Below are 15,682 nucleotides of genomic sequence, written 5' to 3'. Positions count from 1 at the left end.
CATCACCAACACAGCCATGACCACAGTGGTTTGCAGCACTGCTGATAACCCTGTGGGCTTCTCCGGCTGCTGCTCTTGCATCTTCAATCTGCAGAAGAATCGTGTGCCTAAAGTGCCCAGGCATGATTATGTGCACTTGTCTAGATGTACTTAGGAGCAGTGTATTTAAGTTATGGATCTTGAACTTCTTACAGTAAGATATCAAACTGTATGTGTATTTCTGTCACTTAAAAAAATTAATACTATGTATGAGATATATCCATGTGGAAGTGGAGCAGAAATTCCTTCATTTTTGCTGTATGGTGGCCTAAGGTTACATCCTTTTTTTTTTTTTTTGGTTGGTCATGGGGCCTCAACTCTGGGCCTGGGCGCTGTCCCTTAGCTCTTCAGCTCAAGGCTAGCACTCTACCACTTGAGCCACAATGCCACTTCCGGCTTTTCTGTATATGTGGTGCTGAGGAATCGAACCCAGGGCTTCATGCATGCGAGGCAAGCACTCTACCACTGAGCCACCTTCCCAGCCCCTAAGGTTACATTCTTCTGTCAGTGAAAGTTTTGAGTCTGTGCTTTGCTGTTAGACAACATTACCGTGGACACTATGGTGCCTGTTTTCTTATGAAAATGTTTTTTGACAGCTTCTCTAGAGTTTATTTTTAAATTACTATTATTGCTGTTATTATTTTTATCCACAGTGCTAGGGATTGAACTCAGGGCCTTGTGCATGCTAAACAAGAGCTCTCCCAATGAGCCATGCTCCTGGCCCTTCCACAGTTTGTACCTAGAGGTGGAATTACTTACTGATGCCTAAGATATATGTATCCTCACCCTAACTTGATGTTACCAGATCCTTTTCCACAGTAGCCTTTGAAATTTCAGCCCCTAACAGCACTATCTGGAGTTGCTGTTGCTTCACATTGTTGCCAAGCCTTGGTATAGTCAGACTTTTGAAATACATCATTTCTTAGGTTTGATTGTTACAGTTTCTTCTTTTGTGTCCTGTTCTTCATCTGTATGTTGTTTCCCATGTATTTTTAGATCTCTGTACATTCAAGATTAATCTCCTATGGATATTTTACATTTCTGATATATTTCACATACTTCAGATGTGTTCTCTGCAATGGCTTATCTTTCATTTTTGTGTTATGCTGCACTGTGTAGCATTTTTATATTTCAGTCAAGACATACTTACCCGTCTGTTTACTTAGGGTGGGTGTTTTTGCATCATACTTGATGCCTCCATATTCCTTAAGTAATTTAGGGTCACACAGATCATAATATATCCTCATTCAAAGATTTTTCCTGTGTAAATCTAATCCACATGGAATTAATTTTTCTGTGTGGTATGAGATGGAGAATAATACTCCATGCAAATGAGCTAATTGCATAAGCCAGCATTACTTATTTCATGGTTTGTCTTTCCCCCACTGATTTGTGATGCCACCGTGTCATTGCTCAACATGCACAGGGTCCGTTCCACTGGGCTGTAGATATACCCTTGGCCACTTCCATGCTGTCTTAATTACCAAGGCTTTTTACATTTCTACACTGCACTTGGCCTGTAGCGAGGGCCTTGAGTGGATACTGTGGATACAGTGAGTGGCTGCACTAGGAAAATTGCTTTTTCCTGGTGAAGGCTTTGTACAGCAGTCAGGACTGAGGCTGTGATCTTGGGCTGCAAATCAGTCCCATTTTCAAAGGGAGCTAAGTCTTAAGACACTGTTATATGTTGCCTATAAACTTGTGTGTACTTTTTTCCCCAAAGATCTTTCAGTTAGCTCGTTTTAAACTGTGACCTCCCTAAAACATCACCAGATGCCTCAAATTTCTGCTATATCAGAAAGCCTTGACAGTTGGTTATCGTGGATATTCTTTGCTTTGGTATTGCAGTCTTCATATAAAAACTGATTTTCAGCATTGCCGTTTTCTTCATGGGGATTTTTTTAAGTTTTAGGCTTACTTTTTTTCTCCTTCTACTTTGTACTGAATTGAGTCAGAAAAAAAAGTGCTATTTTTAAACACCATTGTTCTTTTGAAGAAAAGCATCAGTTTAAAATGTTTGTTGGAACTGCACGGGGTTTCTATCAACTGCTCTGCTTCTGCAAAGAAAAAATGAGTAACAAGATCTTTTTTAGGTTTCAGAGAACAAGAGCGATGTCACAATGCTCCAAACTCATGTCGTTATCTTCTTTATTTTGGTGGCATTTGAACTTTCACTAAGTAGACCTGCGTAAGAGTCAAAGAACATAGAGAAAGTTGGCCAGTCCACAGGTTATTAAAGCCTTATGAAACCTCTGGTATTTATGAGGTATTGGGGGAAAAAAAAAACATTACAAGAGAGACAGAATGAGAAGACTCCAAAGCAATTTTATGCTCAAATTGAAAATGTCTTTATTCCTTACAAGCTTGTTATAAAAAACGTTACGTAATATTAAAGGTATGGCAGCATTGCCTAAAGCTGCCTTCTGTGCTGCTGGTACATCCTATATGACATGGTGTCTCTTAGCCACGTGCAGTCACCTGCTGAGCACTCCACATGTTTGAGACGGTCATGAGTGTGGGACTGAATTGCTTATTTGATCTAGATGTAATTGGTTCATGTTTAATGGGCACGTGACGAAGAGCTGCTGTGTGGAACACACCAGTGTGGTGCTTGGTGTATGTCGTTCCCTGTCTGTCTGTCTGTCTGTCTGTCTGTCTGTCTGTCTGTCTGTCTGTCTGTCTGTCTGTCTGTCTGTCTGTCTGTCTGTCTGTCTGCCTGCCTGCCTGCCTGCCTGCCTGCCTGCCTGCCTGCCTGCCTGCCTGCCTGCCTGCCTGCCTGCCTGCCTGCCTGCCTGCCTGCCTGCCTGCCTGCCTGCCTGCCTGCCTGCCTGCCTGCCTGCCTGCCAGCCTGCCAGCATCCTCTGCATTTCCTCTCATTGTCCCTGTGTTGTCCCTACTTTCTCACCTCTCTGTTTCCTTGTCACTCAGCACTCATAGACCGGCTCTGCCTGGGCTCACCCGCCAGTCTACCTCCACTCTACCTGCCCACCTCATTCTTTCTCTTGTTCTCTCTGTTGTGTGTGTGTGATGTATATTTTGTACCATCTCCTTAATAACATAAATAGGGCATTTTCATTTCAGTTCATATAGATCCATGTCATTCTTGTCAATTCTGGCATCATTTCAGTGGGGTGAAGGGTAATAGGCTGTTTTAGCTTTTCCCTATTAATGCTCTTTAACCACTACGTGTTTTTCTTTGTATCTATTTTTCTTTCTTGTGTACTCTTCAATGACCTTGCTGGCATATACTGGTTTGGTTTATTCAAAACCATCAATTATCTTTGGTTTCTCCTCAGTCAGATCAGCTCAGGAATTTAGTCCTTAAAAATATTAAGGGCAGCCTTCATTTGTACTTTGGCACCTGTTGGAATGAATGCCCTTCATGTGTCAAATAAAGACACCTCTCCCCAGAATCTTTGCTGCAGCCTGAAGGGGCGTGCTGCAGTCTGTGCCTGGGCAGCAACAGGGTGGCCGTGTTTAGCGTGCTGTCCAGTGTGCTGAGGAGGAGGCGGTGTCTGCAGTCTGTTTGGAGAGTGACAAGACACAGCTGCGCGGTTTCCTGAGGCCACTATGGCAAGTGTATGAAATGGCACCAGGCTCCCCTGTGGCTCAGCCCGCCAGAAGACCACCTTTGTTTCCTGGTCAGAGTGCCATGGGAAGTAAACACTTGGAATTTGAAATCTGTCCTGACAAAGAGAGTGGTTGTGACAGACAGAGGGTATGGCAGGAGGGGACCAAGGTTGAGGGCACCGGGTGACAGTGGGCAGATAACACCTCAGTTTCATCCAGTGAGAAAAAAAAAAGCCAGGCGCTGGTGGCTCACATCTGTCATCCTAGCTACTCAGGAAGCTGAGATCTTAGGATCACAGTTCAAAGCCAACCTGGGCAGGAAAATCTGTGAGACTCTTATCTCCAATAAAACCACCAGAAAACCGAAGTGACGCTGTGGCTCAAGTGGTAGAGCGCTAGCCTTGAGCTGAAGAGCTGAGGGACAGTACCCAGGCCCAGAGTTCAAGTCCCACGACTGACCAAAAAAAAAAAAAAAAAAGTCTAGAAATTTTCTAAAACTCCTCTGTCATCACTTGTCTGATTAAAAACCTTTTGAGTCTCTTGCCTTTTAAAATAACTCATTCAAGCCAGGCACCCCTGGCTGACACCTGTAATCCCAGCTTCTCAGGAAGCTGGGACCTATAGGGTAGCAGTTTGAAACCATCTTAGGCAGAAAAGTCTGCAAGATTCCATCTAGAGTAACCAGCAAAACACTGGGCTAGACAGAAACATGGCTCAGGGGGTAGAGCACCAGCTGTGATCCAACACTGAGCCAGCCCCTGAGATCAAGTCTCAATATCAGTAATAAATAAAATTACTAGAAAATAATTCTTAGTGAGATTGCATGCAATCATTACTTTCTTCATTTGGCAGATAAGCTCAAGGGTTAAGTCTGTTCTATAAAGTTTATAATATGGTAAGTGATGCTCTGGATAATGATTATAGGGTTTTTAGTTTGTAAAGATAAACACAAACAGGATATTGTCAGGACAGTGATGTATTTGTAGGAAATAATTGAAATAATGCTACTTGAAAAACAAAGGGCTTGCAGAACACAGAAATCTGAGATCTCTTTCACTTCACTAGTTTAGTCATCTTCAGCACAGAAATAACTAAATAATTATTTTATTTAATTTTTTTTTTCATGGGGCTTGAACTTAGGGCCAGGGACACTGTCCCTGAAATCTTTTTGCTCAAGGCTAGTGCTCTTCCATTTTGAGCCACAGTACCACTTCCAGTTTTTGAGTGGTTAATTAGAAATAAGTCTCATGGGGACTTTTCTGCCCAGGCTGGCTATGAACCAAAATCCTCAGATCTCAATCTCCTGAGTAGCTAAGATTACAGGCATAAGCCACTGGTGCCCAGTTAAATAATTATTTTTAAGGACTAGATTCAAACTCTTGAGCTGCTCTGAGTGAGGAAAAACTAAAGATGACATAACAAGGAATAAAAACTTTGTGGGACAGTTTTACTGACTGAACTAAAGTGTAGGAAATTTTTATAGTCTACCAAAATTAATTTGGATGCTGAGGTTTTGTTGTTGTTGTTTTATGTGTGTGTGTTTATGTGTATGTGCATATGTACATGCATGCTGATCCTGGGGCTTAAACTCAGGCTGTCTAGCTTTTGCTTGATTTTTTTTTTTCTCTTTTATGACTAGCACTTGGCTATTTGAGCCTTCCTTCAGTTTCTGAGTCCCTAGTTTTAAGAAGTAACTTTAGGAAGAATACTTTTCTTTATAGTTATTTATTTCCTTTAAAACCTTTAGCTTTTACAGATAGCCATGCACGTATCATTGAATATCTTAGGACCCAAATGCTTGTTACATCCCAAATATTGGTGAAACAATGTCTGTTACTTTAGAACTAGACTGTGGTGTGTTCATCTTGAGGAAATTTCAAGCCCTGTTGTCATTATTCGTCCGAATATTTTCTGTGTATGTGTAAGAACAGTTGGTAGGAATGAACTTTTTAAAAATTTAGAAGTTTGAAGTATAATTAGAAAGTCAAGAGAAACTAGAAATGAGGCTTGACATGCAGTTAGAAAAATTTCAAGTAATTGTGCTTTTTGTGTTATTTCACATAAGAGATACAGGGAACCTGGAGTATGGTAGATGAAATAATAACACTAACTATTCCCATTCTTGACACTGATTTATTCAAACCTTCGCCGTGCCCCACGAGTGGATTTCTTATACTCCTTCCATTCTGTTGCTCTCATTTTAACTAAACATCTTATGCTTTAAAAGTGTAAGTGGTGGCCTGCCATCCTAACTGGGAGGTGTGAAAGCCGGACGTGAGCCCAGGCAGCCAGGGACAGAGCCTGCCTTCCCTCAGCTCCACCACGCTGTGGGTGACGTGCGGCTGGGTGGGTGCATCAGCCAGCGGACACAGCAACTTTAGTGAAGCCACGAGCTACCAAATGTGTCCTCAAGGCCAAGCGTACTTAGATGCTTACAGAGGCCTGAGGAGGCCAAGTAACCCACTCCAGCGTGAATGATGGTGCAGCATCAGCTTAAGAGCAGTCTTATTAGTTAAGATTTCTCTGGTTGAGTTCAGTTCTAGTTTAATCAGTGACTAATATGAAAATACATAAAAGGTGAACAAGTTTTAGATGAAACAAAGCTGAGTACTCTCAATGCCAAGATGGAGGAATCTTCCAAAGATCTTGAGTTGATGTGGAGTATATCTACACGTTCTGAGATAGTAACAACACTAAATGTCTCCTTGTGCCCCTGCCAGTTACTTCATTACACTGTCCAGCTCACACACCGCTGAGATACATGGCTCTGTGCATGTGGATGATAGGTGACTGTACAATCAGAAATGTCTTTAAATATGTCTGAATGCATACACATATGTGAACATAGACACCATGGCTAAAATGAAACTCCAGACAAATACATTCATATTCTTCTTTTCTCCTTTTATTGTCACTTAGCAATACAGTTTAGTTATTTTCCACATCAGTTTCATATGTAGAGCGGTTCCTTCATCCTTCTGAGTGGTATAATACTGTACAGATTTATAATAACATGAACCTATCTCCTGTTGATTGCAACCATACGTTAGTGCCCACACTATTTTTACCCCTTATTTTACATTCCCATATTTTATTTTATTTTCCCTCCCTCCCTCCCTCCCTCCCTCCCTTCCTCCCTTCCTTCCTTCCTTCCTTCCTTCCTTCCTTCCTTCCTTCCTTCTGTTGTTGTTGTTGGTGGTGGTGGTGGTGGTCATGTGGCTTGAACTTAGGGCGTGGGCGCTGTCTCTGAGCTCTTCAGCTCAAGGCAAGCGCTCTACCACAGTGCCACTTACGGTTTTCTGAGTGGTTTATTGGAGATGAGTCTTACAAGGACTTTTCCGCCTGGGCTGGCTTTGAACCTCAAATTTCAGATCTCAGCCTCCTGACTAGCTAGGATTACAGGCATGAGCTACCACCACCCAGCTACTTTCATTCATTTTTAAATATATATTGTTTGAAGGATTTTCACTCTGATATCAATCACCCATGCATTTGCAATATTTAATTAGATTGACCTCTCTTCCTCTCATGTTCCTCTTCTCCCTCTCCCCTGCCTCCATAATTGACCAGCTTTCAGTGATAAGCTGTGTAGATTTATTTCTGGACCTTCTGTTTCATTCATGTCTGTTTTTGTGCCAATACCATGCTGTTTTTGTTTCTATGGCTCTGTGGTATAATTCAAGGTCTTCACTTTCCTTTTCAGTGTTTTAGTTTTCACTTGTAGAAGTCTTCCACTTCTTTGCTTAAGTTTATTCCTAGATTTTTGGGGGATGTGAGGGGGAGTTGGCTAATATGAATGGATTTGTTCTTTGTTTCTCAACCTGTTCATTGTGTACTGATTAAAGGGGTATATTAGATTTAGGGATTTGGGAATCGAATCTTTAAGGTCTTTTAGGTGTAGGATCACATAATTTCCAAACAGGGAATGTTAAAGATCAAGGCAGAAATTAATGAGATAGAGACTTTAAAACTGTAGGAAGAACCAATGAAACAAAAAGTTGGTTCATTGAAAAGATAATTAAGGTTGATAAACCATTGGCATTCTGACTAAAAGGAAGAGGAAAGAACTCAAATGAGATGAAAATAAGGATATCACATCAAATGCCAACGAAATCCAGAAGACTATTTTGAAAACCTATGTTCCAGGACGGGCGCTGGTGGCTCACGCCTGTAATCCTAGCTACTCAGGAGGCTGAAATCTGAGGATCATGGTTCAAAGCCAGCCCGGGCAGGAGAGACCATGAGACTCCTATCTCCAGTAAACCACCAGAAAACCGGAAGTGGCGCTGTCACTCAAGTGGTAGAGCGCTCGCCTTGAGCTGAAGAGCTGAGGGACAGCGCCCAGGCCCAGAGTTCAAGCTCCACGACCGACCAAAAAAAAAAAAAACCTTTGTTCCAGTGAACTGGAAAATTTAGAAAAATGGATACATTCCTAGATGCACTTAACCAAAATTGAACCAAGAAGACATGAGCCACTTAAGTAAGGTTGTAACAGCAGAGATTGAAGCAGACATAGTCTCCCCACAAAGAAAACTCAGGCTCAAACGGCTTCAGTGCCAAATTCTACCAGACCTTTAGGGCAGGGCTACACCAATAATCCTCAGACATTTCCATAATACAGAAAGAGAAGAAAACACTACCAAACCATTCTATAAAGCCATTATTGTACTTATTCTGGACAGGGATACAACAACAACAAAAATAGGGAATTATTGACCAACTTCTTTAATTAGTGTAGACACAGGAATTCTCAATAAAATACAAACCAAATTTAACAACCACATCAAAAAGATCATATATCATGATCAAGTTAGTTTTATTACAGGTATGCAAGGTTGGTTCAATATATGTAAATCAATAAATGTAATTAGCACATAAACAGAACCAGTGGCAAGAATGATGGTCATCTCTACAGATTCAGAAAATATCTTTGACAAAATTCAACATCCTTTTTATGCTAAAAACTCTGAAAAAAACTAGTAATAAAAGAAATGTATCTCAACATAATAAAGGCTATATATGAGAAGCTTATAGATAACATACTAAACAGGTAAAAACAAATAATTTCCTCTAAAGTCAAGAATGAGCTAAGGAGTAAATTAATTCTGTTTATACATACCCTAGTCAGAAGACTAGATTCTGTTCTGGGTCTCATAAGGAAGAGAATGTTGGTAAACTGTCCTTTAATCCAGAATGTGTGATCAGAATTATAAAAAGTAAAAGTGTATATTTATTTACTTATTCCCAGTCCTGGGGCTTGAACTCAGGGCCTAGGTACTGTCCCTGAGCTGCTTTTGCTCAAGTCTAGCACTCTACCACTTGAGTCACAGTACTACTTCCTGCTTCTTCTGTGTATGTGGTACTGGGAATCGAACCCAGGGCTTCATACATGCTAGGCAAGCACTTTACCACTAAGCCATATTCCTGGCCCTAAAAGTGTATTTTAAATAAGAAACATTTGGGATTAGCTGGTTTGAGCATTATAATAAGTGACTTGAAAGTTATGAATGGCATGAATGCCACATATGAAACATTCAAATGTATATTATATTATTTTGTGAAAAGTTTGGAACTTTAAGGATATCTTCATCCAGTGAACTAACATCCATAAACCAGTCTCCACCTTAATAAACTAGAAAAAGAGGCATAAACTAAGACAAATAGAAGAAAATAATAAGGATTAGAGCAGAAATTAAGGGACAGCGCCCAGGCCCTGAATTCAAGTCCCAGTAAAAATAGCATCCAAATTGGAAAGGAAGCAGAAAACTGCCAATGCCTGTATATAGTATCTGTTGTATTAAAAAAAAAATCCTTAACATAAAATAATAGAGCCAATAAAATGGTTCAGCAAGGTTGCAGGGTGCATGGTTAATGTGCACATTGAATAGTTTTTATTTGTACAGCAGTGAACAATTACCAAGATATTAAGAAGTTTCATTGCCAGTAGCATCCAAAACATAACATACCTCAATTCAACCAAAGACGTATGAGACTTACATATTGCAGCAAGACAAGTTAAAAGAAATGAAATTCCATGTTTGTAGATTGGAAGACGTAATATTATTAAGACAGGCAGCAGTGCCTGTCAAAGCCCCAATGGCTGGTTTTGTAGAAATGGAGAAGTTAAGGATCATGTAGAAATAGTTTACCAACCAATTCACTGGTTATGTGAGTACTAAAAAAACTGAGTCTCAAGTTACAGAGCATCTGCCTAGCAGTTGTGAGGCGTGGAGTTCAAATCTCACTACTGAAAAAATAAATAGACATAAAGAACTGAATTACAACTAGAACTCCTGGTTTCAATACTTTGCTAAACTAGTTAGGATATTTCACACAAGTAATTCAGATCTTGGGTTTATCCCAGTGTATTTTAAGCTTAAGCTTTATAGGTTACTAATATCAGGATTACGAAACTAGAAAACAAAAGAGAGTTTCCTCTTTCTTTTTTGGGGGGGTCAGTCGTGGGGCTTGAACTCTGGGCCTGGGTGCTGTCCCGCAGGTCTTCAGATTAAGGCAAGCACTCTACCACTTGAGCCACAGCACCACTTCTGGTTTTCTGATGGTTAATTGGAGATAAAAGTCTCATGACCCTTCCTGCCTGGGCTGGCTTTGAACCATGATCCTCAGATCTCAGCCTCCTGAGTAGCTAGGATGACAGGCGTGAGCCCGGCGAGAGTTCCCTCTTGCTAGTTTCCCTTTTGCTTTCTTTTTTTTTCCCTCCCTTTCCCTCTCTTTCCTTCTTTCCTACTTCCCAGAACTTTGAAATAATACAAAGTGTCTTATTTAACTAATACTTACTATCTTTATATTTGCTAAATGTGAAAATCATTTCATTCCAACTTAGAATTCATTCTCTTATCAGTTCTTTAAGAATCATTTGTTATGAATAAAATTTGGAGAACAGCTATTCAAGCTTAAAAGACTTTGATTTGGAGCGCTTTATTTTGCGAACAAAGAACATTTTAGTTCTTGGTATCTTTTGTGTAGCATTTTAAAAGCCACATGTGTTTTAAATTTTTGTTAACTCAAAACTATATTTATAGATGGATCATAATAAGTATTTCAGAAATGCTGTTTACTTAAGTATTAGTATTGTCTTTAGTAAGAATGCATCATTTGTGAAGGTCAGTGTGTAGTTGTTTTCGTGCTATGTTCATTCTGTAAATAAGTTTAAAAACAAATCATCCCTTGCAAGACACAAGTTGACTTCTGTAAATCCTAGTTATGCAGGAGTCTGACATCTGAGGATTGTGGTTCAGAGCCAGCCCGGGAAAAAAAAATCTGTGAGACTCTTATCTCCAGTAAGTCACCAGAAAAGCAGAAATGGAACTGTGGCTCAGAGTGGTAGAATGCTACCCTTGAGCAAAAGAGCTTAGGGACAGTGCCCAGGTCCTAAATTCAAGCCCCACAATCAACAAAAATAACCCCAAATCATCCCATTACCATTCCTTAGAACCCCAACAACCATTTTTAGCACAGAAGTGCTATTAGTAAGTTTTCTATACATCGGTATAGTATACAGCATTAGTATTTGGTATGTTCATAGTACATTTTTGTTACATATTTAATGGCTATGCATGAAATCTAACTGCTACAAATAATTTTTAAAACTATTTAGAAGCTGTTTATTTGAAAGAATTATAATCTGCTCTTAAAAGATGTTCTATGCACTGGGAATGTGGCTTAGTGGTAGAGTGCTTACCTAGCATGCATGAAGCCCTGGGTTCAATTCCTCAGGAACACAGAAACAGAAAAAGTAGGAGGTGGCACTGTGGCTCAAGTGGTAGACTGCTAGCCTTGAGCAGAAGCAGCTCAGGATCAGTGCCCAGGCCCTGAGTTCAAGCCCCAGGACTGGCAAAAAAAAAAAAAAAAAAAAATCCCGTTATTTGTAGTCCAAACATAGTGTAGATTTTATTTTTTCCCTTGTTTAATTGCAGTATGACGTGAGCACGCTGCTAAATTGCAACAACGGGAGGAGGGGTTTTCCTCAGCCACCAGGACCTCCTGATAAGCAGGGCTGTGTCCCTGCTGGCAGGGAGGCCGGAGGCCAGCACAGTGCCTGACAGCACACCCAGCTTCCAAGCCTGTGCTAGTACACACTAATACATGGGCCATCTCCCTCTCCCTACTGCTCCTCCCCACTGGCTGAAGCCGACTCTCTTCATTTTTCATGTTTTTCATTCCACTGCATTTGTATCTTGGCATATGTGTTTTGTGTTCGTGGAAGGAATATGGGCCCTAAATTGGTAGCCTGGCTTTGATACCACTCTCTTAACTTTGTTGCATTCTCTTTTTCACATAGACTGTAGTAATTTGCCTCTTTCCTGTCTTTCCACTCTTTAGATAAGTGATTTATTCTCTGTTTAAAATAAGGGGTTCCACTAAATCGGTCATTCGCAACTCTGGCTACACACTAAATCCTTCTCCCTGACCTACTGCAGTTAAATCTCTGGAGACTCTTCCCCTTCCTGTCAGGGTTCAAACCCCAGTATGGAGGGAGAAAGGGTAGGAAGAAGAAAACAAATAACTATGCTAATAGTATGTATGCTAAAATAGTTTCACATGGCCAGTTGATATGATTTTATGCTCACATTAGTAAATCAATTGTAAACTTTCATAGCAGATATTTACAAGTTGCTACCAGGAATTTTGGGGGAAGAACAGATAATGTAAAATAACTAACAGCTGACATCATCGACATGCCTCAACAGTGACATACAGTTCTGTTTCCTGACCCAAATCTTTCTGTTTGATCACAGGACTTAATTGTGAATACTTTTCTGATGCAGGGAATTACTTTGTGTATGTAGTTAACTTGGTTAACTTTGAATTTCTTTATCCAACTTTGCTGTGTTACTTGTATTTAGAAAGTTCATTATATTGGCTATTAACTAGATGTGTCCTTTTTTTTTTTTTTTTTTTTTTTTGGTCGGCTGTGGGGCTTGAACTCTGGGCCTGGGCGCTGTCCCTCAGCTCTTCAGCTCAAGGCAAGCGCTCTACCACTTGAGCTACAGCGCCACTTCCGGTTTTCTGGTGGTTTATTGGAGATAGGAGTCTCACGGTCTTTCTTGCCCGGGCTGGCTTTGAACCGCGATCCTCAGATCTCAGCCTCCTGAGTAGCTAGGATTACAGGCGTGAGCCACCAACGCCCGGCTTTTATGTGTCCTTAATGTATGTGATTCAGGGAGCTTTAAAGGGCAGGGACAAAGGACACGTGCACCTCCATGTTAATTGCAGCACTGTTCACAATAGCTAGGATCTGGAAACAACCCAGATGCCCCACCACAGATGAATGGATCCAAAAGTTGTGGTATCTATACACAATGGAATATTATGCAGCCATTAGAAATGACAAAATAATAGCATTTGCAGGGAAATGGATGGAGCTAGAAGGAATCATGTTGAGCCAGGTAAGCCAAGAGCGAAGAGACAAACGGTACATGGTCTCCCTGATAAGTGGATGCTAAATCCAAAATGTTAGGTGATACAACAAAATTAACAGGACTTAAGAAACAAAGAACTTCCACTCAGGGGTTGAACCACTACTAAATATCCCCGTGCTGCTGATCACATGTATGGTGTATATGTGTACAGCGTTATATGTTATAGACTGTGATAGACAATTTGCTCCAGGATAGTTAGAACGAACTTGTGACTTTAAATGAGCATCATTATTCCACAATACTGTGAAATTTGGGAAATTATGTAATCACTTAATCACAATTAAAAAAAAAAATCTCGGGGAAGGTATGGAGGGAAGGGATGGTAGGGGCAAAACAATGGAGGGGGTAACAATGCTCAATAGGAAGTGTACTCATTACCTTGCTCATGTAACTGTAACCCTCTGTATAGTATCTTTACAATAAAAATTTTTTTAAAAAAAATAAAGGGCAGGGACAGTGGCAATAGCAAAACATTATTGCCAAAACTTTTTTTTTGGTATAATCTACCTGTTTATGTTCAATCAGTTAGTTACCTATTGAACCTTTGAAATTTAACGATGATATCTTTGAGCTATATACATTTCTTGTACATAGATAGCAATGATTATAGCCATTTTATTTACTAGTATGCCATTCATATTAGTCATTATAACAGTAAGGTCCAGAGGATAGAAAGTTGCCTTTGGGAGCCGGGCGCCGGTGGCTCACGCCTATAATCCTAGCTACTCAGGAGGCTGAGATCTGAGAATCTCGGTTCAAAGCCAGCCCGGGCAGGAAAGACCGTGAGACTCCTATCTCCAATAAACCACTAGAAAACCGGAAGTGGCGCTGTAGCTCAAGTGGTAGAGCGCTCGCCTTGAGCTGAAGAGCTGAGGGACAGCGCCTAGGCCCAGAGTTCAAGCCCCATGACAGACAAAAAAAAAAAAAAGAAGAAAGAAAGTTGCCTTTGGGTTTGTGTTAAATTCAAAACAAATGTTTTAGCCCACTAACCCAGAATCTCTTTAAAATCATGATTCTTGGTGTTAGTTTTGCTTCATCCTGGAAAAATGAATGAGGAAATGATGATTTTAAGAAATGAAAGTATAATGGCTCCTTGGTTTGTGGCATTCTTTTTTTTTTTCCTGTAGTTTTTCTATCATGACAGTATTATCTGACATGGAAGTGGTTTGTTTTGTGAGAATAGAAGTGGTATCTCAAATCCTATTGTGCTATGCTTCAGGCTAGTGCCAGATAATATGGCATGGTTTGTTTTGGGATCCAGTTATATTAATGATATTTGTAAGGTATTTAGTCCCTATTTGCTCATTCTGTTAGATCAGCCAAATTAGTGTTGTGTCTTTTTTTTTTGACCAGTTAGAGCTAAGTGATCATTTTACTCTCATATCTGAATTATGACCCAGTGAAAAAATCCATTCTGATACAGTTTCTTACCATCTTAATTAATGATTCCTACACATAGCATCCCAGTTAGAGACTGTTAGAGTGATTTTATGATGAATATTGAATTTCATTTTCAAAAGAAATTGTCAAGCAGCTGCTTAAGTAGATTTTAATATGACAACTAGCAATATTTCAGAATATAATCTATACTTCATCAAAAATGTTCATGAATATTAAAATTAATTTTTTGAAAATGTAATCTCTCCCCTTTGCTTCATTTTGTAAAGATTTTCTTAGCTTATAATTTTCTTAATTGGGGGATTGAAAAAATACTGCCATGAAAAAAATATATACATATTTTTTTTAATGCTGGTCCTGGAGCTTGAACTCAGGGCATGGGCACTATCCTTGATGTTTATGCTCAAGGCTAGTTCTCTACCACTTGAGCTACAGCTCCACTTCTGTCTTTTTGGTGATTAATTGGAAATAAGAGTCTCACAAACTTTCCCTCTTGGGCTGGCTTTGAACTGCATTCCTCAAATCTCAGTCTCTTAAGTAGCTAGGATTTCAAGCATGAGCCACTGGTACCTGGCTTATTTTTTAAATCTATTCATAAAGTATCTTTGATATCACTAGAACTAATGTTTGGATGTACATCTTTCCATTAGGCTTATTAAGGACATTATGGTACCTTAGAAAAATGTTGATATGAACTGATTTGATTTTGTTGAAATAAATAATTTGAAATTAAAGTGAATAGTATTGAAAAACCTAGGAGTTTCATTTCAGTGTTCTGTAGTGAAGTAAATAATTTCACCTGAAATTTTAACTATCTAATACAACTTTTTCAAGTCTCTATTACTTGACATTATAGCCTTCTTGGCTTCCCATTTTTATGACTTTGTTTATAATTCATTTATCCTCCACCCTATTCACGTCTTCTTTCTAAAAGTATGTTATTTATGAACACACATGTTTTACTTAAAATACATTCAAGCAGGACGATGATGGCTCATACCTGTAATCCTATCTGCTCAGGTCAGCTGAGATCTGAGGATTATGGTTCGACACCAGTCTAGACAAGAAAGTCATGAGACTCTTATCTCCACTAAGCTACTCAGAAAAAGCTAGAAGTGGTGCTGTAGCTCAAATGTTAGAGCACTATCCTTGAGTACAAAGATGGTCAGAGACAGGACAAGCAAAAAAAAATAAAAAATCTGCCCGTCTCTGTCTTTTAATTGTAGTATTTA

The 15,682-nt window shown here is 39.7% G+C and overlaps 1 protein-coding gene across 5 annotated transcripts in view; it reads left to right on the top strand.

The window, feature by feature from the left end:
- Mrtfb (myocardin related transcription factor B) overlaps positions 1-15,682 on the top strand; it is a 170,812-nt gene that overhangs the window by 79,846 nt on the left and 75,284 nt on the right. The gene's annotated exons all lie outside the window — the stretch shown is intronic.

The sequence above is a fragment of the Dipodomys merriami genome, unplaced genomic scaffold, assembly GCF_024711535.1.
Source record: "Dipodomys merriami isolate MVZ:Mamm:240054 unplaced genomic scaffold, mDipMer1.0.p SCAF_60, whole genome shotgun sequence".
NCBI classification, from domain to species: Eukaryota; Metazoa; Chordata; class Mammalia; order Rodentia; family Heteromyidae; genus Dipodomys; species Dipodomys merriami.
This window is presented reverse-complemented; position numbering and strand designations above follow the sequence as displayed.